We start from the raw sequence: 13336 nt of genomic DNA, 5'->3' as shown, positions 1-13336 counted from the left end.
AATGGCCATCATTAAAAATTCTGGAGACAACAGGTGCTGGGGAGGATATGGAGAAATAGGAACACTTTTACACTGTTGGTGGGAGTGTAAATTAGTTCAACCATTGTGGAAGACAGTGTGGCGATTCCTCAAGGACCTAGAAATAGAAATTCCATTTGACCCAGCAATCCCATTACTGGGTATATATCCAAAGGATTACAAATCGTTCTATTATAAGGACACATGCACACGAATGTTCATTGCAGCACTGTTTACAATAGCAAAGACCTGGAACCAACCCAAATGCCCATTGATGATAGACTGGATAGGGAAAATGTGGCACATATACACCATGGAATACTATGCAGCCATAAAAAATGATGAGTTTGTGTCCTTTGTAGGGACATGGATGAACCTGGAAACCATCATTCTCAGCAAACCGACACAGGAGCAGAAAATCAAACACCACATGTTCTCACTCATAGGCAGGTATTGAACAATGAGAACACATGGACACAGGGAGGGGAGCATCACACACTGGGATCTGTTGGGGGGAGATGGTGGGACAGCAAGGGGTGGGGAGTTGGGGAGAGAGAGCATGGGGAGAAATGCCAGATATAGGTGATGGGGAGGAAGGCAGCACATCACACTGACGTGTGTACATATGCAACAATCTTACATGCTCTTCACATGTACCCCAAAACCTAAAATGCAATTAAAAAAAAAGTATACCCAAGTGGTGAGATGACAGGCTAAAGCAATTTAAGAATGCACTGGCTTCCACACTGGCCAGTAGTGACGGTCTTAGACAATTAAGTTCAGGTTAAATTAAAGCATTTCTGCCCATTATTCTAGTGAGGTTTGTGTTAGCCTGCATGTAACAGAAATTCAATTACAGTATCTTAAGAAAAGATTCTTCTTAAGTAACAAGAAGTGCAGAAGGAGGCTCCTTTCACTTCTTGATCGTCCATTTTTAGTGCATGGCTTTCTTCCTCATGGTCATAGAGAGCTACCCCATCTCTAGGTATTACATCGGTGTTCCTAGCAGAAGAAAGGAAAAAGACACATACCTTCTAAATGTGCTTTTTTTCATAAGGGAAATCATTAATCTCCCAGAATCCTCATCTTGCAGATTTCTGCTTATATCTCATGGGCCAGAACTAGGTCACAAAGCTGCTCCTAATTGCAGAGGACCCAGGGAATTATGTCTCCTTAACTGGACACTCTAATTCTCTAAGCACAATTGGGACTCTGTTACAAAGGGAAATGGGGAGACTTCATATAGGAAAACCAAGCAACAGGGCCTACCCCTTCATAGATACCCAGAAAAGCCTGAGTTTTTCCCGGGTTCAAAGGAGCATAGAATTGTAGGATGAAAATGGAAATTTGTGATCATTGGTCTAGTCCAATTTCTTGCCTAATGAAGGAACTACTTCTTCAACTTCTCTCACAACGATCACCCAGCTTCTGCTGAATGTGGATAAAGTAGCAATATCTGGCTGCTTGACTATTATATGCAGGAGCACAGGATTTAGGGTCAAAGTGTTAGGGTCATATTTTTCTGTTGTGACAATGGGGGCTAGTCCATACCTTTTGTCATGTGTCTCCTCAGCATATTTTAGATTTTCATCCTTATTCAATTCACTGCTAAAAAAAAAAAAAAATTCCAAAAATTTTTGTAGTTGTTTGTTCCATAAAACTATATTATTAATACTAACATTGATGTGTTTTTCATTTTTGTTTTTTCTGAGACAAGGCCTTGCTCTGTCACTCAGTTTTTGAGACAGGGTCTCGCTCTGTCACCCAGGCTGAAGTGCAGTGGTGCAATCACAGCTCACTGCAGCCTTCACCTCCCCGGCTCAAGCTATCCTCCCACATCAGTCTCCCCTGTAGCTTGGGACTACAGACACATGCCACCACACCCAACTAATTTTCTTAATTTTTTGGATCTCACTATATTGTCCAAGCTACTTTAAAACTCTTGAGCTCAAGCAATCCTCTCACCTTGGCCTTCCAAAGTGCTGGGATTATAGGTGTGAGCCACTGCACCAGACCTATTATTGTTATTTTTAAATGAATCAATAAAAATACTTTTTAATTTCTCAGATTTAATTTATATTATAGTAAATATCAATAGTTATAACCCATATAAATAAAAGCCCTTTAGAATTCTGAATAATTTTTTAGGGTAATGGGGTCCTGATGCCAAAAAGTTTGAGAACCACTGATCTAATTCAGAATCCAAAGGGGAATTGTAAGAACAAGTAACGCCAGCCTAAGACAGTAAATCTGCTCATTGGATAACTCGCTCTACCACACCAAAATAAGAATAAGTATGGTAAAGGCTAGGCATGGTGGTCCACACCTGTAATCCCAGCGCTTTGGAAGGCTGAGGCAACTGATCACTTGAGGTCAGGAGTTCGAGGCCAGCTTAGCCGCACGGTGAAACCCCATCTCTACTATATAAAAATACAAACATTCGTTTTTATGTCCTCTTCTCCCTTTCCATCTTTCAGCATATACTTAACACCCTTAAGACCAGACATCTGTTGGGACCTGGACTTTCAGGCAATCTGGACGTTCCAGTGATACCGCAGAGATGGCACCTGTCAAAAGGGTGGTGGTTCCACTTCTAGATTGTGGATCTTCAGATAAATTCTTCCATTTGCATTTCACTTCCTGAAAGTCAGGGTCAACTCATGAAAAGTTGTTAAACAATATGCTAAATGTGAAATGTCAACCCTCACTCTAAATTTTCCCTGTTCAGAGCATCAGATGAAGACTCCATTGGGTTTTATAGTGGCTTTCTGATTTTTGGTAGTTCATCAAAGAAGGGAGTTTGAAAGTTGTTGTATACTGTTAACAATTGTCTGCTCATGTCCTGCCTGAAATACCATGATTGTTTATGGAAAGTATCTTTAATAAGGCTGGATACAGTTTGGCTTGGGAGAAAAAAAGTAGTTTAAAATGTTTAATGAAACTCAATAAACTACTTTTAGTTAGGGGACTTTAATCTGTTAAATTTATAAATTAATGAAACATGAATTTTTTAATGAAAGCAATTTTTCTTAATCTTTACAAAAATATATAAGATTATTAATAAAATAAGTTGCAAATTTGACTAAGAGGCATGAGAAAAACAAAAATTTCCAATTTATAATTCTAATTAATTGGGCATTTATTAAATGTAAGCAAATGTAGGTAGCCCTTTGCATGCATAATTTCACCCTCAGGTAAAAACTCAAAAGATGTCATAGAATGGCATGCAGCATAGGGGTAATAATCTCCATTGAGTGTTTTTGGTGTCCAGTGGGTTAAGAAACATATTATTGGCCAGGTGCCGTGGCTCATGCCTGTAATCCCAGCACTTTGGGAAGCTGAGGCTAGTGGATCACCTCAGGTCAGGAGTTTGAAACCAGCCTGGCCAACATGGTGAAACCCCGCCTCTACTAAAAATACAAAAATTAGCTAGGTGTGGTGGCACATGCTTGTAATCCCAGCTACTGGGGAGACTGAGGTGGGAAGATCACTTAAACTCAGGAGGTGGAGGTTGTAGTGAGCTGAGATAATGCCACTCGTTCCAGCCTGGGTGACAGAGTGAGACTCTGTCTCAAAAATAATAATAATAGTGAATTAGCTGGGTGTGGTAAGGCACACCTGTAGACCCAGCTACTCAGAAGACTGAGGCAGAAGGATCGCTTGAGCCAGGAGTTCAAGTGAGCTGTGATTGTACCACCCGTCTGGGCAACAGAGCAAGTCCCTGTCTCTAAAAAAAAAAAAAAAGTATATGTAGATACACACACACACACACACACACACACACACACTTGTCTGTATATGCCTGAATGCCTGAAATATTTTAGTAGCAAATAATTTACCTTTCTCAATGATAGATTTTGAAGTTAATCAATAGGTTAATTGTGATTGGCCTTACACACATTTTTTAACTTTTTTCCATAACAAAAATGTTATGTACAAGGAGTCCAACTGCCCTGGATAATATATGGTGTGTTTAGAAAGGTTATCCTAGGAGAACACTAATTGTAAGCACTACAAAGACAGAAGAAAATCACCTTACTAGAGGAAATTCTCTGCCTATAGTGGTATTACTTACAAAAACAAGAAGCAGGCAAATGAGAACACCTTGGTGTGAACCCCTTAGTAATAACACCAGGGCCAGGCGCGATGGCTCACACCTGTAATCCCAGCACTTTGGGAGGCTGAGGTGGGTGGATTACTTGAGGTCAGGAGTTCAAGATCAGCCTGACCAACATGGTGAACTCCTGTCTCTACTAAAAATACAAAATTAGCCAGACGTGGTGGTGCACGCCTGTAATCCCAGCTACTTGGGAGGCTGAGGTAGGAGAATGGCTTGAACCCATGAGGTGGAAGTTGCAGTGAGCCAAGATCGTGCCATTGCACTCCAGCCTGGGCAACAAGAGTGAAACTCTTGTCTCGAAAACAATAAAAAAAAAAAAAAAAATTACCTCCCATTCAGGTGATCGAGCTTGAATTCTTCTCTGTTCTCATATCGAATCAGAAACCAAAGTTTGGTTCTTTCTTTCACATAGCTCATTTCTACCCTTCCCACCCCATTCTTACAGCCACCATCACACAATCCATCCTGTATTCCTTCCCATGAAATGCCTTCTAATTATGGAAACATTGAAAAGTTCAAAATCTCAGTGTGACAGGCATCTCTCTCTTGATTATTATAAAATTTAATTTACATAATAGGTTGGTTTTGCTTTTCTAAAGCGGTATCTATTTTGTCTTCAGCAGATCACTAAAGAACTAACACAGTACCTGTATGTGGAAATATTAATTTAAGAGTTCTGCCCCGGTGTGGTGGCTCAGGCCGGGCGCTGTGGCTCACGACTGTAATCCAGCACTTTGGGGGGCCGAGGCGGGCGGATCACGAGGTCAGGAGTTCGAGGCCAGCCTGGCCAACATGGTGAAACCCCGTCTCTACTGAAAATACGAAACAAGTTATCCGGGCATGGTGGTGTGCGCCTGTAATCCCAGCTACTCGGGAGGCTGAAGCAGGGTGACTCAGTTGAACCTGGGAGGCGGAATTTACAGTGAGCTGAGATCACGCCACTGCACTCCAACCTGGGCGACAGAGTGAGACTCCAGCTCAAAAAATAAAATAAAATAAAAAAGAGTTCTGCAGTTCTGTTTGCAGTGCCCAATCTTTGGTCTCCTGCTGGAACACCAGTCCTTCCAGTGTCCATCCCCTGTTTCTTCTAAAGCGTCAGAGCAGACTCGGGCTGCCCTCACAGTTGCTCTCAGAATGACCAGCTCAGCATCTCCAGCCACGTCAGAACACCCCAACAAGGCCTTCACAGCCAATCAGCTGTTTCTCCTGACTCCCTGTCAGTCCCAATCCGTACTCCGTTTAAAGGACTGAAAGTTGAATTTGAGCCAAAGAAATAGCTGGAAGGTGACAATAGCTAAGCCCCCAAAGCTTTAAATAGAATAAGACGAATAAGGAGAAGCCTCATGGAGGCGCCTACCCAATGAAACGGATCTCTCAGAAAATCACTCTCTGTGCATCTCTCATGTGAGCATTGGAGTCAAAGCCCAGGGCACAGCCAATTTAAGAAAAAGGTGGAGGCAGCAGTGGCTGGCTTTGCTAGGAGACAGATCTCTGTCATTATAATGTATGAGAAACATATCATTTGTTATGCCAGAGAAAAAGATATTTCACACAACAAAGGAGAGGAATGTATCTATTGGTCAATTATTTCATCTTTTTCCAGACATTACTGAATTTCAGATAAATGATTCTTCATCACAGAAGATATTTGTTGCCAGAGTCCCCTGAAGATAAGGCAAGGCAGGCTCTTAAATATGTGAATTACAAATGTATAAAATGGAAGTCAGCAGGCGAGTGCACCCCCGCCTAAAGACATTTAGATTTTAAAATATTTGAAAACATTGATCTGGCCTTACAAAAGGAAAACATAGCTGTAGGCAAATCTGGCACGCAGATGCTGGTCTTCCTTTTCAGCTCTCAGGTTAAGCCAAGAGATTATTAAAACAATCAAAGATTTGGAAACGTTTTGGCTTTTTTCTTAACTACACGGTTTAATTTTAGACAGCACTGGTTGACTCTCTGCTATGAAAGATGAAGTGATTACGCTCTTAACAATTTCTCCTACCTATGTTTTTCTCCATTTCTTTTCTCATTAATTATATTTTACCTTGCCGGATTGTAAGCCATCACATCATGTTCTGTAATTATAATACTCCTAGTTACTTAGTTTTTGTTCTATTTTGAAAAGGGTCTGGTGCTCTTTTCCAGTTCTCTTACCACTCCTGCATTCTTGATTTTGATTCATTTCTTTGGCTGGATTTCAATGTCCAATGGTTTTGTTCATGAAAGGCTTACTTCTATATCTCTTACACACTAGATTCTAAGTACTATGTTCCCTCTGTTTCTTCATATTTGAGAAAGCCTGCTTGTTGACTTTATAACTGAATAATTTTGCTGAACTACTCTTTTTTTTTTTAAACAGGCTTACTTCACTTAATTTTTCTTCTATAAAAACCTTATGTTGTAGCCACAGCTGAAGCCTGTGTCCTCTGCACACAGACTCTGGTGTGGACCAGGTCAGTGAATTCCTGATAAGGAGACTTGGTGAATACAGTCTCCTTCCAGAGGTCGAGGGTCAGGTAGCTCTAGGTCTTGGAGATGCCATCGAAGGTGGCCTTGGCAAAGTTGCACAGGGTGGCAGCCCCAGCTGAGGTGTGGCAGTCATGGATATTGGCTATCATCAGCAACTTCTTAGGCACTGGGGTCGAGACGATGCCAGTGCTCCAAGTGCAGCGATGAGGCGCACCATCACAGGGCTGCAGCGGCCTGTCACCTTGCAAGGGGTTTGCCAGTCTGGTTCCCCCAGTAGCCTCTGCACACGGGGACAATGGAGAGGTTGGCCAGAATACCGGCCCCTCAGATGGCAGTGGCCAGCTCCTTGGAGCACTTAACACCCAGACCGACGTGGCCACTGTAGTCCACAATGACAACCAACGCCTTGAACCTGGTGCACTGGCCGGCGCGGGTCTGCTTCTGCACCAGCATCATCTTCAAAACCTCAGGCTTGAGAGAGGCCCCTAGGAAAAAGTCAATGATCTCAGACTCCTCGAGGGGCCGGGAGAAGAGAAAGGTCCCTCGAAGGTCTTGATCTTCATGTCCTTGACCAAGCAGCCCAGTTTGGCGAGGGGCATCCACTCCTTGCCCTTGGCCTTGCCTCCATGAGCTCTGTGGCCTTGGGCCCGCCCCGGATCTCGGCAGCGACCCCAGCTGGGAATGCCACTGCCCTAGCCTCTGCAAAAAACGCCTCAGTTCCCCATCCCAGGGCCCCCTCCTCTCCCTGCTGCACCAGCCATCTGCCATTTGGTATTTTCTCTAGAAGAAGCGGGCGACACTTTCTTGTCCTCAGAAGTTGGTGGATATTGCTCCATTCCCTTCTGTACCACAAGCCCAGCCCAATTTCACTCCTTATAGGAATATGTGTATTAACATGCATAAAATATAAGGATATTTTATATATTATATATATATCTTATGAGAATATATAAAACATATATATATTTCTTATTACTTTACAGTCTATGAACTCCATATCGATTACCTTCCACTTATTTTAATCTCTTTGTCCCTTTTCTCTGCATTTACTGATTATTATTGTTGTTGTTTTCTTATCTTTTTTTTTTTTTTTTTTCTCAGAGACAGAGTGCTCACACTCTGTCATTGAGGCTGGAGTGTAGTGGTGTGGTCTTATTTCACTGCAGCCTCAACCCCTGGACTCAAGCAATCCTCCTGCCTCAGCTTCCAGAGTAGCTAGGACTACAGGCCTGAGCTACCCCACCAAGCTAACATTTTGTAGAGGCAGAGTATCACTATGTTAACCAGGCTGGACTCAAACTCCTGGGCTCTGGTGATCCTCCCACCTCGGTCTCCCGAAGTGCTGGGATTCCAGGCATGAGTCACTGTGCCTGGCCCTGCATTCACCGATTATTGTCAGCATTTGCTCCATGCTACTAATTCTATGTTCAGTCCTGTCTATCCTGTTCCCTGCTCTTCCTAAATTATTTAGTAGATCTATGGTGGCTGCCTTTGGGATCTCAAATAGTTTCCTTAGCACTAAAAATTTCTCCATTCTTTTCATTCTTTTATTTTATACCTCATTTTGGGGCCTTACTTTTCTAGAATAATAGTATCATAAAGTTATTCTATATCTCTTTTTTTTTTTTAGATGGAGTCTCGCTCCCATTACACAGCCTGGAGTGCAATGGCACGATCTCGGCTCACTGCAACCTCTACCTTCCGGGTTCAAGCTATTTTCCTTCCTCAGCCTCCCCAGTAGACAGGGTTTTGCCATGTTGGCCAGGTCTCGAACTCCTCACCTCAGGTGATCCACCTGCCTGGTGGATTATAGGCGTGAGCCACCTCACCCTTCCAAGGTTATTCTATATCTTAAAGCACTTCCAGGGGATCTTTTATTTTTGTTTGGAAGAGATATATTTTCACTATTTTAAAAGCTGTTTTTCATCTTTAAACACTTGTCTTTTTACATCATATTCTGTCTTCTTTCTTTCTTCTTTTCTGCCTCTTTTTTCTCATTCTTCTTTTCCTTTTCCTTCTTTTTCTTCCTGCTCTAATGTGTTTGCTTACTTGCCCTCCCTTTGTTTTTTCCATTATTCTTTTAAATTACATAGCTCTGACCAGGCTTAGTGGCTAGCACCTGTAATCCCAGCACTGTTGGAGGCTGAGGCAGGTGGATCACCTGAGGTCAGGAGTTCAAGACTAGCCTGGCCAACATCATGAAACCCCATCTCTACTAAAAATACAAAAATTAGCAGAGTGTGGTGGCCCGTGCCTGTAATCCCAGCTACTCCAGAGGCTGAAGCAAGAGAATTGCCTACACCTGGGAGGTGGAGGTTGCAGTGAGCTGAGATAGCACTGCTGCCCTCCAGCCTGGGCGACAAAATGAGACTGTCTTAAAAAAAAAAAAAAAAAATTGCATAGCTCTGTACTGACTTCTCATTGTGTCTGATACAATATTTCCAAATTAACATTAAGGACCAGTCTGTCTGCCCCATTTGGAGCTATTTAAGATGTTAGGGTTGCTTTCAATCAACTTATCTTTAGCCTGAGGACATGGTGAGGGTCATGTGAAAGGAGACCCACGGTAGGTCAGGAGGAGCTCTGATTTATCTTCTGAAGTCCAGTTAAACATCCTGTACCAGTGCCCACCCCAGCTAGCTGTGGGTATATCTGTCGTGTTCTTCTAACTCAACACAGAGACCTGGAAAGATGGGAAGCCATGGAGACTCTTGCTGCCTCTGTTAGCCCCGTAGGGGTAAGCAGAGCCTGCCACACTTGAGGCATTGCCTTTACTTTTCCCAGGGCCACCTACTCGCCCCTTCTTTCCAAATTGGAAGACATTCATAAAAATTATCAGAATTCTGAGCACTAATCCTGAGGGGTGGGTGTGATAAAAGGAGCCACCCCAACAATGTCACTTTCCTTTGCTGTCACTTTTGGAGTAAAGTTGTTCTTTGTTTTTTCACCATTTTATTTTTTTGTTGTTTCCTTAGATTTGGAGGCAGATTTCATTAGATTTGGAGGCAGATTATTTAATCTTGCCTTATTTTGCCACTTGCATTCGGAGATCTCTTTGCTTTTTATACTGTTAAATTTTATATACTTTTTTACTTTTCTTTTTTTTTTTTGAGATGGATTCTCCCTCTGTCTCCAGGCTCCTCCACCTCCTGGGTTCAAGTGATTCCCCTGCCTCAACCTCCCGAGTAGCTGGAACTACAGGTGCGTCCCACCATCTCCAGCGAATTTTTGTGTTTTTAGTAGAGGCAGGGTTTCACCATGTTGGCCAGGATGGTCTTATCTCTTGACCTTGTGATCCACTCACCTCAGCCTCCCGAAGTACTGGGATTACAGGCGTGAGCCACCACGCCTGGCTCCAAATTTTATATACTTATAATAGTGTATGGATACAAAATACCTAGAGAATTATTACCAATACTTAACTTGTTAAGAAGCAAAAAAACCTCCATCCTGTTTATTGCTCTTAAATAAATGTTCCTCAAAACTGCTGCTATATGACCATTAAAGAGCCAGCACACACCTCAGCCCCCAAACTCTGGACCCTGACAGACCTGTATTCAGGATCCAAATTCTGCCACTCACTAGCTGTGGGATAATTAAGCAAGTTACCTAATGCTTGTAGGTCTTAGTTGCTTTTAATGACAAAACCACAATTACTTTTGCACTAACCTAATATTAAAAAGGGGATGATGACCATCCTGGCTAGCACGGTGAAACCCCGTCTCTACTAAAAATACAATAAATGAGCTGGGCGTGGCGGCACGTGCCAGCTACTTGAGAGGCTGAGGCAGGAGAATCACTTGAACCGAGGAGGCAGAAGTTGCAGTGAGCCAAGGTCGCACCACTACACTCCTGCCTGGGCAACAGAGTGAGACTCTGTCTCAAAAAAATAAAATAAAATAATAAATAAATAAGTAAAAAGGGGATGATAATACCTACCTCATCAGTCATGAGGATTAAATGAAATAATGCACACTAAATGCTTACCGTGGTGCCTGGCATGGAACCCACCTACTTTCTAGGTTTTGCGTGCTGCTTCCCCTTTCCATGACACAGGCCATGGAACAGAAATTTTTAGAATTAAAGAAACCTTAAAGGTTATCTTATCCAAGCCTCTCACATCACAGAAGAAGAATTAAGATCACGAGAAATTACATCAGGTACATTATACCTACTCCTCAATACCCTAACACTGGAATTCGATTCTTGATCAATGGACATGAACATTCTGATCCTTGTGAAGGGGCATTTCTCATTGAAAATTATTAACTAGGTATCCAATTTATTAAAAACACAACAAAATCATTCCAACAGAACGTGTGACAACAACCTGAGACCTCTGAATCTAGGTCCGGTGTACTCTCCACTAATTGAGAGCTTCTCTTACATTATTAAAGGAACTATCTTCAATCCCATGAAGGATTACAAAAATATTCACATAAAAAGTGTAAAATTTTAAAAATAAAGAAATAGGCCGAGGGCAGTGGCTCACGCCTATAAGCTCAGTACTTTGGGAGAGGCAAAAGGATCACCAAGTCAGTTCAAGACCAGCCTGGCCAACATGGTTAAACCCCATCTCTACTAAAAATACAAAAATTATATGGGCACTGTGGTAGGCACCTGCAATCCCAGCTACTCAGGAGGAAGAGAATCGTTTAAACCTGGGAGGTGGAGGTTGCGGTGAGACAAGATTGCACCTCTGCATTCTAGCCTGGGTGACAGAACAAGACTCAGTCTCAAATAAATAAATAAATAAATAGCCAGATACAGTGGCTCATTGCCCATAATCCCAGAACTTTGGGAGGCTGAGGTGGGAGGACTGCTTGAGCCCAGGAGGACTGCTTGAACCCAAAAGTTCAAGACCAGCCTGGGTAACATAGCAAGATCTTGTGTCTATGAAAAAAATCTTTAAAAACAAAAATTAGCCAAGCATGGTGGCACGCCAGCAGGAAGGCTGCTTGAGCCCAAGAGGCAGAGGTTGCAATGAGCAGAGATCATGCCAATCCCCTCCAGCCTGGGCAACAGAGCAAGACCCTGCCTCAGAAATAAATAAATAAATAATTTTTTTAAAGAAAGAAATAAAGAAATGCTATGGGCTTTTTAAAAGCACGTTAAGGTGGATAAGGAGACATATCATTAAATATCCAAACTATTCAAAAGATATAGGTCTCTCACAGGGATACACTAAGCTTGTGAAGGCTTAGTTACTTAAAAGAAGAAAAAGAGAAATATAAAGAAAAAAAGTTGTACTCAGCTAATGAAAGTCTTACCTTTGCCCATATCCATTAGTATAAAAGTTTTAATGCAAATTTATTATTTTTTTTTATGGTGAAAAGATATACATATATTTAGAATCAGCCAGCTGGACTCAGTTTAGATGATCCCAATTTTGTTGGCAACATCCAAAGCATCGTAATCAGGAGCCAGTCGAACATATGCCTTCTTCTCTCCATCATGCCGAATCAGGGTGTTGACCTTGGCCACATCAATGTCATAGAGCTTCTTCACAGCCTGTATGATCTGGTGCTTATTGGCTTTAACAGCCACAAAATGAACACAAGTATGTTGCTGTCTTCTATCTTCTTCACGGCAGACTCTGTGGTCAGCGGAAACTTGATGATAGCATAGTGGTCCAGCCTGGGAGAGAGGCAAAATGGGGTCACCTGGCCTGGAACCAATAGAAAGATGGGCTCTCTTTTGTAGTCCAGAGAGAGGAACGCTTGTTTCTCCTGGGGGCGCTCTTCCGAGGATATTTGGGCTGCCTCCGGAGTCGCAGTGTCTTGGGCGGCCGGAAGGTGGGTGACGTGTGGATCTTCTTTTTTTTGTGGCTGTGGACACCTTTCAACACTGCCTTCTTGGCCTTTAAAGCCTTCGCTTTGGCTTCGGTTTTAGGAGGGGCAGGAGCTTCCTTCTTCGCTTTTGGCGCCATCTTGTGAAAAGCTTAATGCAAATTTATAATTCATCATAATATATTCGTTTAAAGGTCATGATACTAAAAATGTAATGTGGTAATTAACTCAAAAAAAGTAATGAATTCTTAGAGGAAAAAAATATTTAATATCTTAGACCACAGTGACTTGCACCATCCTAATAGTGTACATTGCCTCTAACCCAGACGTTCTTAGCCTAAAAGGTGTCAGAGAAGGAGCAGGCTTGGGAAGACATTTCACTCCATAAAGCTCCTGAGCCACTCCAGCTTCTTTGGTGCACAGCCAGCTGGGGCTCTCCTTCATGCAACCCAACACCCAGACCCTACCCTCCTCAGTTCACACCCTAAAAATGGCCCCTGGTTGTTCAGATTGCATAGTTGCTGATTTTCTTGTCTCACTGTTCCAGCCTGAAATATAGATGCCATTAACTCACATTTTTCCTACTCCTACTGTGACAACCAGTTAATCAGATAAACAGGTCAGCTTTAAATGCTTAAGAGATAAAGGAGACTAAGGCTGGGTGTGGTGGCTCACACCTGTAATCCCAGCACTCTAGGGGGCCAAGGCACATGGATCACCTAAGGTCAGGAGTTCGAGACCATGGTGAAACCCCGTCTCTACTAAAAATATAAAAATTATCTGGGTGTGGTGTCAGGTGCCTGTAATCCCAGAGACTCAGGAGACTGAGGCAGGAGAATCGCTTGAACCCAGGAGGCAGAGGTTGCAGTGAGCCAAGATTGCACCATTTGCACTTGAGCCTGGGTGACAAGAGTGAAACTCCATCTCGAAAAAAAAA

The 13336-nt window shown here is 42.6% G+C and overlaps 1 pseudogene; it reads right to left on the bottom strand.

The window, feature by feature from the left end:
• Positions 1–6534: 6534 nt before the first annotated feature.
• Positions 6535–7371, bottom strand: LOC108288602 (annotated as a pseudogene).
• Between the last annotated feature and the right edge of the window lie 5965 nt (positions 7372–13336).

The sequence above is a fragment of the Cebus imitator genome, unplaced genomic scaffold (assembly GCF_001604975.1).
Source record: "Cebus imitator isolate Cc_AM_T3 unplaced genomic scaffold, Cebus_imitator-1.0 Scaffold379, whole genome shotgun sequence".
Lineage (NCBI taxonomy): Eukaryota > Metazoa > Chordata > Mammalia > Primates > Cebidae > Cebus > Cebus imitator.
This window is presented reverse-complemented; position numbering and strand designations above follow the sequence as displayed.